We start from the raw sequence: 21,211 nt of genomic DNA, 5'->3' as shown, positions 1-21,211 counted from the left end.
GAGAAAATATGAGCATCAATGACTACCACATGAAGGTGAAGAAGATTGCAGATGCACTTGCTTCCATTGGGTCGCCAGTGGAAGATGATGATTTAGTTTCTGTGACCTTGAATGGTCTAGGAAAGGATTATGCATAGTTTCGGACATCCATTTCAGTTCGTGAAAGATTTCCTGATTTTGAGGAGCTGATTGCTCTTCTAATTTCTGAGGAGCAAAGAAATGGCGATGCATCTTCTTCAGGAGGAACTTCAAAAGAAGCTGTCTTCTACTCAAATGCTGGAAGAGGTAGAGGCAGAGGTAGAGGAGGCCGATTTGGAGGCCGTGGTAGAAATCAGAATATGCAGCAAACTCAAGAAAACCAATCCTATGGAGGAGGACGTGGTAACTCTAGAGGCAGGGGGAGCCAAAGAGGTCGTGGTGGATGGCAAAGAGGCCAAAATGCAAACAGTAATGTTGAATGCTACTATTGTGGTAAAATGGGTCATATGGCTAAAGACTGCCATAAAAAGCAGAATGACATCATGAATGGAAAACTGCAACAAGGAAATTATGCATCTTCTAGTAGACAGGGTGATGATAAAAATGAGCATCTGTTTATGGTGCAGCACATAAACAATTTTGTGACAAGTGTAGAAGAAAGCAACGATGTATGGTATGTTGACTCAGGTGCATCAAACCACATGACAGGTCATGCAGAATGGATGGAGGATGCAAGGAAAATGGAAAAACCAGGATTTGTGGAGACTGGTGATGATACTGCACATCCTATTGTGCAGATTGGAAAAATTCCTTTGTCTATGCAAGATGGGAAAAAGAAATACCTGTCCTATGTATTTCATGTTCCCAATATCACCAAGAATCTAGTTTCTGTTGGTCAAATGGTTGAGCAGGGCTTGCAGGTCAGATTTAATCCTCATGGATGCTTTGTTGAGGATATGAAAAATAAAGGTTGCTTGATAGCAAAAGGAAAGAAGAAGGGCAGAATGTTTACATTGGATGCAGACATGCCTGAATTGAGTGCAGCAATGTTTGCACATGGGACTGGTGTAGTTGCAAATATTGATATCTAGCATAAACGCATTGGTCATGTTAATGTACAGCGACTTAAATCAATGCACGCCCAAAATATTGTTGCAGGATTGCCCAAATTCAAGGTTGCAGAAATGCATAAGGTATGTGAAGCCTGTCAATTTGGAAAACAGGCAAGGAAACCATTTCCTAGACATGTTCAAGAGAGTAAGAAGCCATTGGAATTAATCCACTCTGATGTGTGGACTACTAAAGCTGCATCTCTTGGAGGCTGTCATTATTTTGTCAGTTTTATTGATGACTATAGTAGAAAAGTTTGGGTGTATTTTATGAAAAAGAAAAGTGAAGTTTTTGGGCATTTCAAAACTCTTAAAGCTATGGTTGAAAAAGAAATAGGCCTGCAAATAAAATGCCTAAGGTTAGATGAAGGGGGAGAGTACCTCTCAAATGAGTTTGCAAGGTTCCTGCAGGAGCATGGAATAAAGCAGCAATATTCATGCAGTCATACCCCACAACAAAATGGAATTGCAGAAAGGAAAAACATGCATATTGGAGAGGTATCTCGTGCCATGCTCAATGAAAAAGACTTGCCAGATTTTTATTGGGCTGAAGTAGTTGCTACAGCAGTCTACATAATGAACAGGACTCCCACTGCAGCAATACATGGAATGACTCCAGAGGAGAGGTATACTGATAGGAAACTAGATATTTCTCATTTTAAAATTTTTGGTTGCATTGCCTATGTACATGTGCCAGATGAGTTGAGATCCAAGTTGGATCCAAAAGCTAAGAAGTGCATCTTTATTGGTTACTCTCTGCAGCAAAAAGGGTATAGATGCTATAACCCTTCTACTCATAAGTTTACAGTGAGCAGAGATGTTGTTTTTGATGAGATGAGTAGCTGGTATAAACCAGTAAATGTGATTGATGATGTAGATGCACAAAATGGTAATGCTGCACAGAATTCACAGCAGCAGTCACAAAATATTAGTGGACCTGGAGCGTCCTCTAGCAATGGTTCACATTCTTCGCCATGGACAGGCAGATTGAGATCAGGAGAATCTTCTCAAAGTAATGCAGATAGTGGTATGCAGGTATCACGAAAAGGAAAAGAGAAGGTTGATCAGCCCATGTTTGATGTGAATGCAGGTCACTCTTATGTGGATGGTGAATCCAGTGGCTCAGAACAGAGCATTGATGATGAGTTGGGTATTCCTTCTATTGTTACACCTGGAGTAAGGAAGACCAGGGATGTTTTGAGAGCACCTGGGAGTGAACCTACTTTGCGCAGGTCTACGAGAGCTAGGTATCCTGTGGATAGGCTGAAATATGATGGATTTACAGCCATTCACTATGCATATATGGTTAAAGTGATACAGGAACCAGAACCCACTTCTTTTGAGCAAGCCATGGGAAAAGAAAAATGGGAGAAAGCCATGGATGAAGAAATGGATGCCTTGGAAGCAAATGCTACATGGGAGTTGGTACCTTTGCCTAAAGGTAAAAATGCAATTGGCTGTAAGTGGGTTTATAAGGTGAAGCACAATGCAGATGGTTCTGTGAACAGATACAAGGCAAGATTAGTAGTCAAGGGGTATGCACAAACATATGGCATTGACTATGAAGAAACATTCAGTTCGGTTGCAAGGATGGCAACCGTAAGAGCAGTCATTGCTATGGCTGCATCAAAGGGATGGTCTTTACATCAGATGGATGTAAAGAATGCCTTCTTGCATGGTGATTTGCAAGAAGAGGTCTATATGGAGCAGCCACCAGGTTATGTGCATGCTGTTCATCCTGACTTTGTTTGCAGGTTGAAGAAAGCCTTGTATGGCTTGAAACAAGCACCTAGAGCATGGTCTGACAAGATAGGACAGTATCTTGTCACTATTGGCTTTCAGATTTCCAAGGCAGATTTCTCACTTTATGTGAGAAAAATAGAGAAAGGTATTATGCTACTTGTCATTTATGTTGATGATTTGATTATGACAGATGACAGTGATGAAGATATCCTTCATGTGAAAGTGCTATTGAAGCAGAAGTTTGAGATGAAGGATTTGGGAGAGCTGCGTTATTTCTTGGGCATTGAGGTGATTAGATCACCAAGTGGGATACAGCTCTTGCAGAGGCAGTATGGATTGGACATGCTATCCAAATATGGGATGACAGGCTGTAAGCCTATTTCAGTTCCTTTGGAGCAGAATGTAAAGCTGAGCACAGATGCAGGTGAGCTTCTAGAAGACCCTACTATGTACAGACTCATAGTAGGAAGTTTGATTTATATGACTATTACCAGGCCAGATTTGAGCTATGTTGTTGGATTGGTAAGTCAGTTTATGCAGGCTCTAAGGAAACCACATTTGGATGCGGCTAGATGCATACTCAGGTATGTGAAGTCCACATTGCACTATGGACTATTTTATGAGACTGGGGTTCAAATACAGTTGCATGGATACACTGATGCTGATTGGGCTGGTAGTATTTCTGATAGACGATCTACCAGTGGATATGTGTTCTCTTTTGGGAGTGCTGCAGTCACTTGGAGCAGCAAGAAACAGCCTATAGTTGCCTTGTCGAGCACAGAGGCTGAGTACAGGGGTGTAGCAATGGCTACATGTGAGGTAGCTTGGTTGCATAAGCTACTTTATGATATGCATCAGTCTACAGATGGGCCAGTTGTCATTTATTGTGACAACATGAGTAGTATACACTTAGCAAATAACCCAGTCTATCATGCTAGAACAAAGCACATTGAGGTGCATTATCACTATGTGCGAGAGAGGGTTTTACTAGGTCTTATTGATCTAGTTTATGTCAGCACAGAGGATCAGGTAGCTGACATATTCACGAAGGCATTGGGCGCAGAGAAGCTGCGCAAGTTTAGAGACCTGCTTGGTGTGCAGGAATTGGGATTGAGCTCGAGGGGGAGTGTTGAGATATCGAGCTCCACTCGTGATACGCCAGGGTGACCGTTGTGTATTTATGTCACCGACGTGTCAGTTGTAGACGCGGTTGGTACACCGCCCATGAATAATAGCTACATGATAGCTATCCTTATCTACTCTAGTTCGTGGCTCAGTTAGTATGCCACCTTAGTTAGTTGAGTTTGGTTTGAGACCCATATATAGGGTTCTTCTATTTCTTTGTATTTGAGTTCTTTTGGCTTACACAATTAAGAAGAGGAAAACTGTTTTCAGCCTCCACCCTTGTGTGTATTCCCCCATTGTGCAAGCAAGAAAGCTTCAAGTGAGACTCCTTCCTTCTCTCCCACAATCTTGACAGTATAGATATATTAGATATTTGAACTAGTATGATTTTTTCACCAATTGTATTGGTACTAGTACAATCATTTTGTTCAAAAGTACTAGCAAAATTGTTTTTCTCAAACTCACTAGTATGATTGGTTTGTTTCTTAATAGTACCAGCAACATGTCGTATGGTTAGTAGCTCTGAAATCTTCAAAGGCCACTTTGCATGCTTTTACCCATTCAAGAATATGGCTATCGTGAGATAAAAGATTTTTTAAGGGTAACAAACATTCAGCCTACATTAATGAATCGATGATAGTATCCAATGAATGAAACAAAGCTGTGAACTTTCCTAAACCAAGTGGATGGGCTTAGGGCCACAATAACAACCACCTTTTTAGGGTTGGTGGCAATACCAATCGCACTCACAACATGACCCAACAACAAACCATAAGACATCCCGAATACACACTTTTAAGGATTCAATTCTATGCAGTACTCACATCATCACTCAAAGCTTGCACATAGAACAATTAAATGTCTATGTGGGGTCGTGGTAGATGCCCCCAAAACATCTATGAAAACATTTATCTCTTCAAGGGATATATCAGCAAATGTCTAATCATTCGTTCTTTACCAAGACCTAGGAGTATTATATAGTCCAAAATCCATCACATGATATGCAAAAGTACCAAAAAATGCAATGAATTTCATCTTCAACTTATCCTCTTCAGCTATGGCCATATGATTGTAACCCACAAAATAGTCCATGAAAGAGTATATCTCTCGCCCTGTCGTTTGATCAATAAAGGGTAGAGGATATAACCCTTCATAGTCTACTTGTTCAATTCCTTAAATTCGACACAAGCATATTTGATTGTTCTTTTTTTTTCTTATTACCACCGGCGAGCATCATTTTGTATGCTCAACTGGAAAGATCAAACTAGCCTTTCTTAAACGCATCAATTCCTCAAAAAGAGGTTCTCTCAGCTCAAAAGGCATACATCTAACCTTTTGCATCACTGGCTTACACCTTCTTTCAATGGGAACATATGCACGATGTGAGAATCCCCTTCAGTTTGTCATAACTCCATGCAAATATATCCTTGAACTCCTGTAGGAGTGCCACATAATCTGCACACTCATCAATAGATAACATAGTGCTGAGTTTAATGGGGTGGGGGTCATTGGGAGTCCCAAGATCTAGCTCTATCACATCAGCATCACGAATTGTGTCCTTTGCCTTTATTAACTCATTTAAACATACTTGAGAAACTTCCTCAGTGGATAGAACCCTCTTCACAATCATTTGAACTTGAGGTTCCAATAGTTGAAGTTCCCTCAAGTGCCTCCCATTCTGTAGTTAGAGGTAATGCTCTTTTATCCAATGGGTGCTCAAAGTATGCATCCATAATTATTCTTTTTAACCCATGCCCAAAAATCAATTGACTAGCTGGCATATCCACCAAACAATCGGATTATAATATCCATAAACATCCAAGCAACAATTGATAGCTTGGTCTCCTAGCAAATTGGATAACACAAAAGTCAAGGATGCACTCAATATTAGCAACTGTCACATATCCTTGTGTTACCATTCCTTTCGGTTGTCTTAGACTATCACCTTCCATTTTTAAAACCATCATAACATCCTTTTGAATTGGTAGACCCAAACTCTCCAATAAATCCATACTCATAATATTTACATATGAGCCAGGGATATTTACTGATGAGCCAAGGTCCACCACTACATTATCTATCAAGATTCCATCAATATATGCTTGCACCCTAAGGCAATGCTTCTCTACATGATCCCACCATTCACTACCTACTCATGGACACCAAAAGGTTCAATGACATAACCTATTCGTAGGATTTTCTTAAACTCCTTACAAATGTTCAATGATAGTTAGATTAATTGTAGTAGATTCACATCCAATTTAACTTCACAAAGCGTGTTTGCTAGGTGAAACTCACAGAAGTTTGCCATTACTCTCTTCTCTTTCCACACCAGTCACTCTTTTGGCTTCTTGATAATCTTTGTACCCTCATTTTCTTTCAATTTTTGTTTTCCTTTAACCATAGGCTCCTCTAAAACACCATCATTTTTAAGGAGCCTTGCATGGGCATCCAACACCTTCTTATCATGTCTACTAGGGTTACAGTTAACTTTATTTGTACTAGGGTCATCTTTCTTAGCATCTTTCAGTGTCTAATCCCTAGTTACTACCCTAACATTGTTAGGAGATAGATTGTCACCGATTGGCAAAGTTTCAACTAGACTTACCCCGCTGGGCATTTCCTTGAGTGTGACTTTATCCCTTTGCAAAATCTTCTTGGGGTCCTCTCCTTTAGTATTATTGTTATTCACACAATGGTTCATAGGCCCATGTTGCTAACTACCCTATTGGAGAGAACTAACCCTACTCCAACAAGTAGTGGATGACTAGACTTCTTGCATATATCACATTTCACATTAGGACAATTACGAGGGAAATGCTATCCATCCTCATCATTTCTAGTACCCATCAGATTTTGTTGGCGCTCTAAGAAGTTAACATCTATGGTGATGCAATGCTATTGGTCAGTGATCATATCCGTATAATGTTTCATCATAACTTTTACTTCCTCTATGAACCCTTGGTTTACAAAGGGAGCTCTTTGGTTAACTGATGCCTTAATGACATTTAGAGGAGTTGACAACAAATGTACATTTTACATCATGCTTCCTCTACCATGCAAGTTGGTCACATGGCTATTAATCACACCTTGATCTCCACTAACTAATCCCAATTTATTTCCAAGACTAAGGCTCAAATTTAGATTTACCCTTGAAGCGTAGGCCACTTGTAAGTTGGACTCTACTTCCTTTGCTTGGGTTATAGCAATATCTATATATGCTAGAGGGACATACTCAATTGCACCTAGATATTGAAGTCCAATCCATGCAAGAAATATTGTAGTTGGGTAGCAAGTGGGATAGGGATAGAGGCTTGGAATTTGTGAAAGGGCCTTCTTGACATAAGCTCATGCATTTTCATGGGGCTCTTGACCTGTCACATTTAGAATACACAACCAATATTTACCACCTCTCTTAGGGAAAATTTCTATTTGAAAGGCTCCAAAGAATAAATCAATTGTGATTATGGTATTGGTTTCTCAATTATGATACCACATTGCAACCCTCCCTTTAAGGGTCGTGTTAAAGAACATCATTAGATGTCCCTCTCTCTAAATTTGGCAATTAAACATGAGCTTTTGAAACTTACTAATGTGAAGCTCAACATCCTCCTCTGCTAGCCCATTAAATATGGGCAGGGAAACCCTAAAGCTAGCAAATCCAGCATTCTTGTAGGAATTGCAATAGGTTCCACAATAACCACAAATGGATTTACTACAGGGGTTTGTAATGGTGTGACTACAACCCCACTAGAAGTGGGTTGACTTATTAGGAGAGGGGGAGCACTAGAGCTTCCTCCTCCTTCTAATGGACTATTTACGGCACTAGGGCCACTAAGACCTCTCCCTCATAGAGGGATAATGGGCTACTACATTGAGGGGAATACCTCCTAATGTTTCCAACCCATCGTCTAGCCCTTTTAAATCTTTCTTGTTTTTGGATCTCGACTTGACGATGCTTATTGGGAAATGATGGGTCTATCTCGATGCTCTTTGGTATAAACTAATTGACTAGTCCCTAGTTAACCAAGATTCAAAAACCACCACTTATTAGCGGCTCCCACCAAACGCACCACCTATCTTGAGACCCAACACTAGATCTAGGGCTCTAGTTGCGCCTCCCAAATTGACTTAAACAACCCTATGGCATCATGGCCAAGAGCATAAAGACACAATGAGATGATTTATCCAAAGAATGTGTTTGTAGATACCATCTCTAGTAGACTGTAGTCCAACATGATACCCTTCCCAACTCCAAGCTCAAGGAGTACCCAAACATATCAATGTCTAGCACCTCGTAGCACAAACAAAGGGAGCACCTACCAACTTATCATTGTAGCCCCATTATGTCTCTCTTACACCCTGGGGATTAGTCCCAAGATGCATTGTCTCAACATAAAGCACATCAACATAGTCCCCTCTTTTAATAAAATGTTCCATGAGACCAACAACTTAGGGAGCCTTACACTCAAAGTGGGTCAATAGTTCGAAAATAAGTACTATGCATCTAAGTGATAAATCTCTTGATACCACGTATGAAAATGTAGATGCGAAGTGAATATCTTTGAGTGCACAAACAAGTAATTTCTAAACCAAGCAGTGTGGATGTGCACAAATAGCCTTTTCATGGTTTCACTCTAGCATATTGCTTTGTTGCTAAGGCACCATCAAAACAACCCATAAATCAAACAAATCCTATATGCTAGAATATACATAAAATCAAGATTCAGAGGATACTCATTTTCCACAATTCCCTTCCCCCTTACTGTTTAAGATTTTTCATTTGATGGGTAGGATAAAAGGGTATTTCATATATATTTCTTTGTATAGAAAGTGATAAGCACGCAGTAAAACATATAAAAGGGGGTAAAAAACTAAGGCCAATCCTTGTGCTTTACCTTTGTTATGCTTGCACATACATATCTCTAATTTTTCATAAATTTATTTTTTTCCTATTTTCTTTTTCCAAAATTACATTTTTAGGATATTTCTCTTATTTTCTTTATATAAAATGCTATATTTTCTATTTTTTTGAGTCAAGAAATTAAATCAAACTCTAATCCATCATTATATATAATGTTATCCCACATAAACATGATTTGATCACTCGAAACCAAAAAAAACATCATTTTTTCACTTAAAAATACACATTTCGCGGTTTCAAAAATTAATAACTCACATACATTTTGAGGTTCCAAAATTTAATAACTCACACGCATAGATATCAATTTTGTATTTTATGATACATAGCCCTCAAACACATTACAACCAAGCATCAAACCAATTTTCATCACATATGAACAAGATTTGCACCATGAATTGTTAAAAAATATGTGAATTTTTTTAAAAAGAGGCTTGCTGCCATTTTTTGGGTTTCATGTCTCAAGAATTGATTTTTTGGATAGCAACCAAACTAGCTATTGATATCCAAATAGCATTGGTCATCACTCCTCAGCATGGGCATGATCTCATATCAATCCCAAGCCGGACAACCGATCTTCATCCCAATCTCTTCCAAGAATACCCACATGAACTGCCCTTATCAAGAGGGGAGAGAGGATGGAGAAGAGAGAAATAATGAAATCGGATATTTTGATTCAATGCATCATTTTCTGCATGGATTCTTGTAATTAAGGGTGAAGAATACAGAGGTCTCATCCCCTAGAGGTTGCCTCTTGATTCCAACGAGTGTCAAATTCATTTTTTAATGCTAAACTGGGGGCATCGAAAAACTGATGCCCCTTCCTCCCACGTTATTTTTGTGGCTTAAGTCCTCCTAAGCTTCATTAATAATAAACTTCAAAATAATAGGTTCCCTTTTTTAGTGTTCACACTTAAACACAAGTGGATTTTGGCCGAACAGAGGGGCAAACGACCTGTGATTCACAAAAGGACTGGATAATTGGCTTCGTGGTGTCAAAAACTATCAATTGGCCTCCATCACATGCTTTTCATCTTCTGAATTTGATAGCTTATTTATAATGCCAATCCTTGCAGCCACCATTAACTGGGGGTCAAATGGACTTCAATAACAAACAAATGCTTGCGTTGGATTCGACAGCTTATTTATAATGCCAATCCTTGCAGCCACCATTAACTGGGGGGTCAAATGGACTTCAATAACAAACAAACGCTTGCGTTGGATTCCCAACGTCGAAATGCATCTAGGAAAACTCCAGCTCCTTGATCCACAATCATTTCATTTTCCATGAAAATTTTCTATTTTACGTCTCCTAGGCTCTTTTTGTGCATTAAATCGGCTCCAAAAATCCACTCTCATTACTTAAGATGCATTTGTGATGGTATTCCCTGGTCAGTCTCCGTGCACAAGATCCATATGTACCTGTATTGAGGGGTAGCTCAATGTGCTTCTTTTGGCATGACACATCTATGTATAACCAAGTGGTTGGATTAAATTGGTTGATGATCAATGGCTTACTCTTAGGAATGGATTAGAATCTCTTGTTGTGGTCCCCTTAGGCACCCACTTGTGTTCAAAAAGAAAGGTGTTGAGGGTATTATGCTTAGATTCCCGCCTTAGAATGTGGTTGAGCTTCCTTGAAATCTATGCTAGGATTAGCCAATATTGGTTGTCTTAGATTTCAAGGACTCCAAGTCTTGAGCCCTATACGTGTGCACTAAGATTTGGATTCAAGGGTAAACCAATATCATCATCTTGCATAAATTGCTTGCACAAGAATACCCACTTGGGTCATACATCCATATCCCTATTACACTCAAACTCCCTCCTAGATCATAAGGCTATAGATGCCTTGTCAAGCAAACACACATCCAAACCATAGGCTTCCCCCTAGATCATATGGCCTACTCAACATATGTAGATCCCTAGAATCATAAGACCACATCATCCTCTTGCATGCATCTATGTTAGGATAATAGCCCTTTGTAATTTCCATGCACATACATTCAATCTACCCATATGCATACACATAAACATATCTTTCTTCTCTCTATTTAGAGTAGTGCATAAGCACACACTACAGTATCAAAATGCCCAAGCCCAATAGCATGAATTACAACATCATCTAGAATAGGTGCATCATATACATCCATGGAGACCAATATTCACCACAAGTAGAGCTACAATATCCTTGCTCATAACATCATTGGAGAACACAACATCTATATCATTTTTATCCTGACACATTATATCCTTTGTATCTTTGGTAGTCACAATCAATGCATGCTTATCTTGTGTATTCTCAACTACCATTTCCTCTACACCCATAGTCGATACAATTGTATTTATCGGAGCATCACTACATCTGTAGTGGTAAGTAGGGTATCTACCACAATCTTTTTCCTTGTAACATGTGCATGTAACAACTTATTATCTAATAGATCCCCCTCATTATCAAATAATGCATGTGCATCGTGTACCTCCTCATAGGCAATCACCATCAATACATCTATTTTGAACACCATTTGTTGGTATTATATATGTATCTGCAACTCCTATCTCACTGCAACAACTTTAGGCGTTATTAATGTATCCTCTGCATGGTTAAACAAAGCCTAACTAGAGAGTATTTTAGTATCAGAAATATCCTTTGCCTCCTATATTAAAGCATATGGTTGAAGAACATCTGAAACAAATAGACAAGTTAGCTGGCAAGTCCTCTACATCACCCATATCTTGCACCTTCCCTAGAGTATTATGTGCCTCTTGATTTAGTCAATGAAACTTTTCTTCTAAAGCTTGCTTGAATCCTTTCCAAGTTGTACCATGCATCTAATGTATGTCCTTAACTTGTGTCTTGATGTTGTTTTGCACACATTTTTTAAAATAGACAATCCTTTGATTCTATAGGAATATCATATAGTTGCATATGCCCGTCAAAACCTCTCAGATATGTGGTCACATCCCTTACATCGAAGAGATTCTCTTTTTGGATGATCCACTCAAGCACTTCTAGTGCCAAATTCTCTATCCCACTATCACCCTCTTCCTACTCTTGCATATTTATGATTTGCTACTGTAACAACTATTGTACTATCTCCATAAATACTTGAGTTTCTTATATCTTGGACACCATATCCAAGTCTTTATCCTCGACTACTTGCATATAGTTTTCTAGTAACTCCATCTCATTCTTACTACATTCCTTGATAAAGTCCCTATCTACATCCCAATTCTTATAGTCTCCCATATTGCAACCTTGATGCGGCTTTCACATCGAGCTCACCACATTGTCAAAGATATGTACACCTAGGCTACAAAGACTCGGGGTTTCCAATAAGCAAGTTGGGAAGGAGGAGAGAAAGAAGAAGTCATGATAAAACACAAGACTATTATCCCTCAAGCCATGACTCTAATCAAACACACATCAAAACATCAAGCATATTATTTGACATTGAAATAAAACTTGGATAGATGCATAGCTTTCCTCTCATTAAACATTGAATCACATCGGCAATAACAACATACATTAAGTATTCTTTATCTTCGACTTCTTGAAATGATGCATGAGTATTTCTACATAATCTAGATCAAAAAATTCATATGAACATCACCAATATGATAAGGGATCATTGAAGAGCCCACAAAAGCCAAAGTAACTTCTCTATTGTAAGTAGCATCAAATGCAATAACACTTAACTTACATATTGTTATCACCTTGTTTGACTATGAAGTATCCCCATAGAGGCAAAAAAAACTCAAGGAAGAATGAAGGTGGGGTTACTCTATCCTTCTTTTTTCTTTTAATGACTTATAAGATGCGCATGATACTTGTAGCTGCCTCCATGATGATCATTGCTTTACATCAATAATCTCCAAACATGTTTTGTTGGTCCTATAGAATGTGCTTCAATCAATATATGCTACTTCTCCTTGGATTCTTGATGCAATTTGCTACTTTGTCTTGATATGGATGCTCTCATATGGTCTTCATGCAGCTCCTAATTGGCCCTAGATTACCATTTAGGGTCTCCTACTGCCTTTGGCTATCAAAAATTTTGCTTTGTCAAGCCACCACCCATGGCAAACCTGAGATGGACATTAGAGACCTAAAGGATGCCTTCCAATTTCATCTCCTATGTGCTAATTCTTCTCATCAATGTCCTATGCAAGGCTTTCCACACCCTCTATAATGCATGCTTTTGGCTTAAACAATCCATGCTTTGTATGATCCTTCTTACTGTTCCATAGAGGACTTACTGTAATGAATGAACTGCAATTATAATTGCATGTTGATTTTACTTTTTGTTTCTAGTTCTATCATTTCCACCATCTTCAGTGCAATCATTTGAATTCATGCTCCTAGGATTTGTAGTCAACTCCTTCACACAAGATGATAGCCACCTCTCCTTCTGTTTATTCCAAAACAAAAGCACCTTTATGTCAATCCCATGCGTCAACTCTATTGAGCTTTCCTAGTGTATGGCTATTGTGGAATGCAATGAGATCTATGGCTATGGATGGATTTGATGGCTTGAGATGGAGGTAGAGAAAATTAGGGAGGACTATACACATAAGCTTTCTTGTGCAAACACTTATCTATTTTCTCCAATATATGCTTCTTCTCCTTGTAATCTTGATGGGATCTATTTCCCTCTTTCCTACATAAAATAATGCTATCCTTTTTTTGTAGAGTGGAGGAGCACTTCTTATGTATGTTAATCCACACTTTCCCACCTCAATTCTTGCAACATATGGTGCCCCAATTCAAGCTAATTATACTCCTTGGCTCCAACATCTCTTGCCACAAATAAGATTCCTACACTGATGATGCCAATGGCTCTCTTATCTTGTGTGAGCTCCCAAAACCATGTAGCCTTCTAACCTCCTTCCCATGCAATGCCCCAAAACTCCTTATTTTTCTCCCTAAAGCACGTTTGTTTTTTTTTTAATTCTGATATATTCACATTCCTTCAAAAAGCTTTCTTACCCAAATCCTTCTCCTTAATTTGTTACTTGCATGAAGCTTTCCTCTAAGCATGCAATCCTTGAAGACCAATATACACTGGCCATAAGGAGGCTCACAAGCTATCACATCAATATGGGATAGGTATAGAGACAATAGTATATCCTTAGGGTGCATTGATAACCTTGATCTTCACAAGACTCATGCATTAATATCATTATTCAACATTTGTATCCTTTTATCCTGATAATACCCTATTGCCAGACAACTCATCCTTCACATGTTTTTAGATGTTTATAGACTTGATCATCCCCCTGGATTCATGCATTATAGTTGCAATCTACATCTATCCTCCATAATCAACCAAACAAACTTCAAAGAACAACAACATCATGTTCAACTAAGCACCACAAGATCCCATGTGAATAGAGCATTCTTTGGTCTTTCACAGGTGGACTTATCATGCTACAACATCCACCTTCTCCAAATCTAAACATCTCCTGAATGTGCCACCTATGTAGCTGACCGTAATCATAAATCCATATAATCATCTTGCAAAAATTTCTCACACAAGAACACCCACCTAGATTGTACATTCATATCTGTGTCATACTCAAACTCCCTCTTGGATCATAAGGCCATGGATGTCCTGCCCAAGAAAATATACATCCAAACCACAAGCTTCCCCCTAAATCATGTAGCCTACTCAGTCTTCATAGATTCCTAGGATCATAAGGCCACATAATCTTCTTGCATGCATCTATCTCAGGATAACCCTCATTTGTAATTGCCACATACATACATATAATCTACCCATATGCATACACATTAACACATCATTGTTCCCTTTGTTCCCAATGCATTGGAAGCAACCCATGTTGGCACTTTGACACCTTACTCTCCATCTGCATTGCATCCATAGCCTTAGTCAAAGCATCTAGATCACTAACATAGGGAGATACCAATGCATAATCACATACTAAACTATCAAGATACCCAAGCTCACTAGCATCAATCAAAACATCATCTAGAATTGGTGAAACATACACATCTAGGGAGACTCCAACATTCATTATAAGTAGAGCTGCAATATCCTTGCTCATAACATGATTGGAAAACACACATCTATCTCATTTTCATCATGACACATGATATCCTTTGTATCTTTGGTAACCATAGTCAATGCATGCTTATCTTATGTATTCTCAACTACCACTTCTTCCGCACCCATAGTCAATACAATTACATTTATTAGAGCATCACTTGCCTCTACCAAAGCATCTCCCAAAGCATTAGTTTTCACTATATCCATAGAAATAGGTTGGGTATCTACTACAATCTTTGTCCTTGTAGCATGCGCATGTAACAACCTATCGATATCTAACCAAACCCCTTCATCATCAAATAATGCATGTGCATCATGTACTTCCTCATAGGAAATAACCATCATATACATCTGCTTCAACACTATTTGTTAGTACTATGTCTGCATCTCCAACTCCTATCACTACATCAACTTCAGGTGCTATCAATGTATACTTTGCATGGTTAAAGAAAGCCTTAGTAGAGAGTATTGCAGTATTAGAAATATCATTTGACTCCTCTATGAAAGCATCCAGTGGGAGAACATTTGAAACAAACAAATAAGTCAGTAGGCAAGTCGTGTGCATCACCCATATCCTACATATTCCCTAGAGAATTGTGTGCTTCTTGATCTAGTGAATGAAACTTTGCTTCTGAAGCTTTCTTGAATCCTTTCCAAGTTGTAGCATGCACTCACCATATTTCCTCAACTTGTATCTTGACATTGTTCTTTACACAATGTTTAAAATAAACAATCCTTTGGTCCTCACTAATATCATATACTTGCATACACCTGTCAAAACCTCTAAGATATGTGGTTATATCCAGTGCATCAAAGAGACCCTCTTCTTGGATAATCCACTCAAGCACTTCTAGTGCCCCATCCTCTATCACACTATCACTCTCTTCCTACTCTTTCGTATTGATGACTTGGTATGCCAACATCAATGATATTGCCTCCATAAATACTTGAGTTGCTTGTATCCTAGACTCCATATCCAAGTCTCCACCCTTAACTATCTACATACACTTTTCTAATAAGCGCATTTGCTTCCTACAACATTCCTTTATAAAGTCCCTATGTGCATCACAATTCATGTAGTCTCCCATGCTGCAATCTTAATGTGGCTCTCATGTCAAAGAGATGCATGCCTAGGCTGCAAAGACTCAAGGTCTCTAAAAGGCAAGTCAAGAAGGAGGAGAGAAAGAAGAATTCCTAATGAAATAGAAGAAGAGAAGCTAAGAAACTCTCATTCACAATCTTTATTAGTTTCTATGAGCTCAAATCTCAAATCTTGTTTCAAAAACTTCAGGCTATTAGCCCTCCACTTCATCCAAGCGTAATGTCACTGCTCTCAAGTCAACTTTAATCAAATAGATATCAAAACATCAAGCATATTTTTTGACATTGAAATAAAACCCAGATATATGCATAGCTTTCTTCTCATTAAACATTGAATCACACTGGCACTAACAACATGTGAGTGTTCTTTCTCTTCAGCTTCTTAAAATGCTCATGAGTACTTCTACATAATGTAGACCCAAAATTCATATGAACCTCACCAATATGATAAGGGATCACTGAAGGATCCATAAAATGCCAAAGTAATTTCTCTATTGTAAGTATCACCACATACAATAACACTTAACTTCCATATTTTTATCATCCTATTTGGCTATGGAGTATGCCCATAGAAGCAAAAAAAAAAACTTGAGAAAGAATGAAGATGGGGTTACTCTATCCTTCTTTTTTCTTTTAATGACTTATAAGATGCCTAAGATATTTATAGCTAACCTTTGTGATGATTGTTGCTTTACATAATACTTTTCAAATATTTTTTGTTGGTCCAACAAAATGTGTTTCAATGAATATATGCCACTTCTCCTTGGATTCTTGATGTAATATGTTGCTTTGCCTCGATATGGCTGCTCTCTTATGGTCTCTCTCATGATCATTGAAAGAGATCAACATGCAAGGTGAATTATTTGAAAGAAGTAGTGAATAGGTCCAAAAATTTTAAGTAATTCTAGTATTGTTTGTTATTATTGTGGAAAAATAGATTATATTGCAGCCTAGTACTGTGCTAAGATGGATGACATCCACAGTGGTAAATTGCAACAAGAAAATTATGCATCGTCTCCACAACAGACTAAAGATAAAAATGAGTGTCTATTTGTTATACAACATATGATGAATGCTAATATAGGGAAGGGGACACATGATGATGTATGGTATGTTGATTTAGGTGCAATTAATCATGTTGAATGGTTTGGAGAGATGTAGGATTTCTAAAATCTAGATTATGTATAAATGGGTGATGATTCATGCCACCCAAATTCACATATTGAAAAGGTTACCTTATTCTTGCATGATGGTGAAACAAAGAGTCTATTAAATGTATTATATGTGCCATCCATCACAAAGAATTTAACGTCTATTGGTTAGATGGTAGAGCAAGAGAGCTACATATTCAATTTAATGTAAAATGATATTTTGTAGAAGATTTTAATGATAAGTGTAGGTTGGTCACAAAAGGAAGTAGAGTTGCCGCATGTTTACTTTAGATGTTGTAATTCATGCTATGAAGGCCACTATGTATGCTAAAGGCAAAGGAGTGGTTGAAGATATTAAAATATGGCACAAACATATTGGACATGCAAATGTGCAAAGGCTAAAATTAATGCAGTCCAAAGGGTTGGTTACAAGGTAAGAAGGCAAGACAACCTTTTTTGCATGATAGATATGTGAGACGGAATATATTTGATATTATATAGATATTTGGGGGCCTACACAGAATATATCTCTTGGTGAAAACAAGTATTTTGTCACATTTGTTGATGACTGTTCAAGAAAGTTGTGGGTGTATTTCATGAAACAGATTTATTAATGACTATTCAAGAAAGTTGTGGGTGTATTCATGAAACGAAAGAGTGATGTGTTTGAGCTCTTCAAAACTTTCAAAACTACTATTGAAATAGAAACATGCATGAAAGTTAAGTGCCCGAGGTTGATGAAGGGGAATAGTACCTCTCTGATGAGTTTAGTGACTTCTTGAGGTCTCTTGGGATAAAGAGATAGTTTAGTATAAGTATACCCAACATCAAAATGGGGTTGCAGAAAGGAAAAATAGGCATATTATGGAAGTTGCATGAGCATTGATGTCACAACTCTATAGAAACAGAATTTGTATCCTTTTTCATTAATTTATCTATATAATGATTTATTAAATTTATTTCCTTTGCACTAATTAGATATAAAGAAAAGTGCATTGGAGCTAGTCACTGATGAGTGGTCACAGGTTATGGTGGACCCACACGGTGGGTTAGAGAAAAGATAGTTCACACTTCCACCTATATGACCCGATTGGGCGCCTGTGACTAGAACTCACGCATATCAGGGTTAGACTCGCACACAGAAAGGATTGATGCCTTGAAGTGTGGGCTAGATCCACCAGAACAGACAGTTACAATCAACAAGATGGCATGATCATGAAATGCTTATATAATGTGCATGTGTGGGCTGAAAGCTTGAAATGCACATTTCTTTGCATAGGAAAGTCACATGAAGATTCGGATACCATTTTTGCGATGTACACGGAAAAAGCTTTCATATGATACCCATATTGGGGGGGTCCCTAAATTCTAGGAGATCCCTAAATTTTAGGAGGTCCCTAAATTTTAGGAGCCTCGAATTAGCCTAAAAATGCTAGTCCTAAAAAATAGGGATGTCATTCTAAAAATAGTAAGTTCTGTACTCTGACTGTGCTTACCAAATTTGGTTGTTTCTATTCTTGACAGTATTCAACCCAAAAAGGAAGGCCATAGAGAAGAGACAAGTGTCAAGACACTTGTCACACAAGTTTCCAAGTGTCCCACCACTTGTCACATCTCATGACATGTGGCTGGACACTTGTTTTGTGCTACTCCACTTTCCCCTTTTGTACTAGCTCTCCCCTCTCCTATAAATAAGAGCTCGTTTTTCTTCATTTAACATCATTTTTCTTTGTTGTAAACTCATGTACAGCACCCACAGATAGCCAGAAACTGGCCCCATCCATCCCCATCATCATCCCCCACTTCTCCATTATCAAATTCCTCCATATTCCCTCTTCTATCACTGCTGTTTTACAAGACAGCAAGCCTGTAAATTCATTACAGCACCTCCTTCTTGAGCTCTTTCTTCCATTTTAGCTACAAGAAGCAAGCTCTATCCCTGTACTGCTGATCAACGATAGAGAAAGGCTGAATTCCCCTTTTTCTTCTCTCATACTATAAAGAAATCAGTTCTTATCATTGCATAATAGATAATGCATGTGTGTTTGTACATCTTTGCATGATCTTGTGAGAGTGAGAATTACTTCTTCTCACTCTCAGGTTGATTGTAACTGAGCTCTTCCCTAAGGGACTTGGGTTGAGCAGAAATACATTCCTTCGGGGGGGGGGGGGGGTTGCCCATCTTCAACCCTCAATCTTGTCTCCATTACTTTTACATTTTTATGGCTGTAATTTTGTGAGTAATTTTCATTTTCAGCTTTAAGTGTTCATTCTCTTTTCTATTAAATCTCGAAAACAAGCAAATATTATAATTGTTAAGCATACTACGTTGTTCGGGGCGTTTACAATTGATGATTGAAAAAAATTTGCCAAAATACTTTTAGTTTGAAGTTGCTCATACTATTGTCTATATTATGAACAGAACTTCCATAGCTACTGTTCATAGAATGATCCTTAAAGAATGCTTTATAGGCAAGAAGCTCAATGTGGCATACTTGAAAGTGTTTGGTTGTATTGCATATGTTCATATGCTAGATGAGTTGCAAAAGAAGCTTGATTAAAAGGCTAAAAAATGTATTTTCATTGGATACTCTCTAGAACGAAAAGAATATCACTGTTATAATCCTATCACACGTGAGTTTTGAGCGAGCATGGATGTTATTTTTTATGAGATGAGCACTTGGTATGCATCTAGTGGTGATACATTGAATGATGATGATGATCATGATAGTTATGGCAAAAAGAAGAAGTAAGAACCATGGAGCCTTAGTGGACTAGAGACATCATTCGGTACTACATCTATAGTTAGCCCTTGGTTCGGGAGACTAAGAAGTAGTCCCACATCTTTAGATGCATCTACTAGTATTGTAGGTAAAGACAAAGGGAAGAAGAAAGTATCAGATGGTAATGATGCATTTTCTAGTCATTTGAGATTTAATGGAGATTCCAATGGTTCAAAGAGTTTGGATGATAAGCTTGATATTCCTTCTATCAGAACAACATGTATACAAAGAGCACATAGTAATGTAACGGCTCCACTAAGTGATCCATTGTTAAATAGTGAAAACACACAAGAGGGAAGAGATGTAAAGTACCAAAGAGCGCACATGTGTGCGTGCACACACACACACAAAGCAATGGAGACTTGAGAACATAGAGAGATAGGGCTGAAATCTTCCTCTTCTTCTTCTTCTTTCGTCTTCTTCACACACAAAGAACTAAGTCTACAGCATGGTAAAACGCTAATTTAAAAGTACCACATTGTATGCACATGTGGTCACTAAGTGTAAACTTGCTAGGAAAGAAGAGATAGCACAATAAATATACCATAGATGAAGATGTAGGAGCAACTTATGAAGAATACGACTCGAGTAAGAAATAAAAAAATACTATGTATAGTTCCATATTTCAAGTACCTCTATTGTGGTTGAACCACCGACTTCCACTTGTATCCTCTTCTACAACAAACTAGTTCCTTGAAGACCCCTTTGACTATGTCATGAGCATCGAGGGACCACACAATCTAGCAAGGGGAGTAATGCTACCATATAATCAACTATAACATTGTACAAGGTTGTTGGCACTACTTTGTGCTTGACTTTGTGTCCCTAGTAGGGGATAAACTAGCCAACGACAACGAGAGAGTGGAATCACAATGGTGCGTGCATTTGCGCCCGCATCAAAGGAGATGGTCTATGCAAGCTTACAAACGCCTCAAATTGAATTTTGTTTGTCGTTCTAATGGCCATCCTATCCTAGGAGATGTGTGGAATGATGAAGCGGGTTAATATCACACCGTACGTGCGCTCGTTCCTTTGACATCCCACATGCGGGCCAAGGCCATGGAGGTGTGGTGCGGTAGTAAAAAGGCTCCCCCGAGCGGAGACCTTAAATCAGGAAGTTGCGTGTGGGGCACAGAGTGAACCATTCTTTCGCCTTTTACTAAAGAATACCGTGTGCCCAGCATAGCAAAGCAGCGTATCCATATTTTTGGAGCGGCCCCTCTCGCTA

The 21,211-nt window shown here is 38.4% G+C and overlaps 1 pseudogene; it reads left to right on the top strand.

The window, feature by feature from the left end:
• Window positions 1-21,099: 21,099 nt before the first annotated feature.
• Window positions 21,100-21,211, top strand: LOC148016148 (U5 spliceosomal RNA; annotated as a pseudogene).

The sequence above is a fragment of the Lygodium microphyllum genome, chromosome 23, assembly GCF_053477565.2.
Source record: "Lygodium microphyllum isolate KBCC chromosome 23, Lygodium_microphyllum_v1.1.10, whole genome shotgun sequence".
Lineage (NCBI taxonomy): Eukaryota > Viridiplantae > Streptophyta > Polypodiopsida > Schizaeales > Lygodiaceae > Lygodium > Lygodium microphyllum.
The sequence above is the reverse complement of the archived record's forward strand: the minus strand, read 5'-3'. Positions and strand labels throughout refer to the sequence as shown.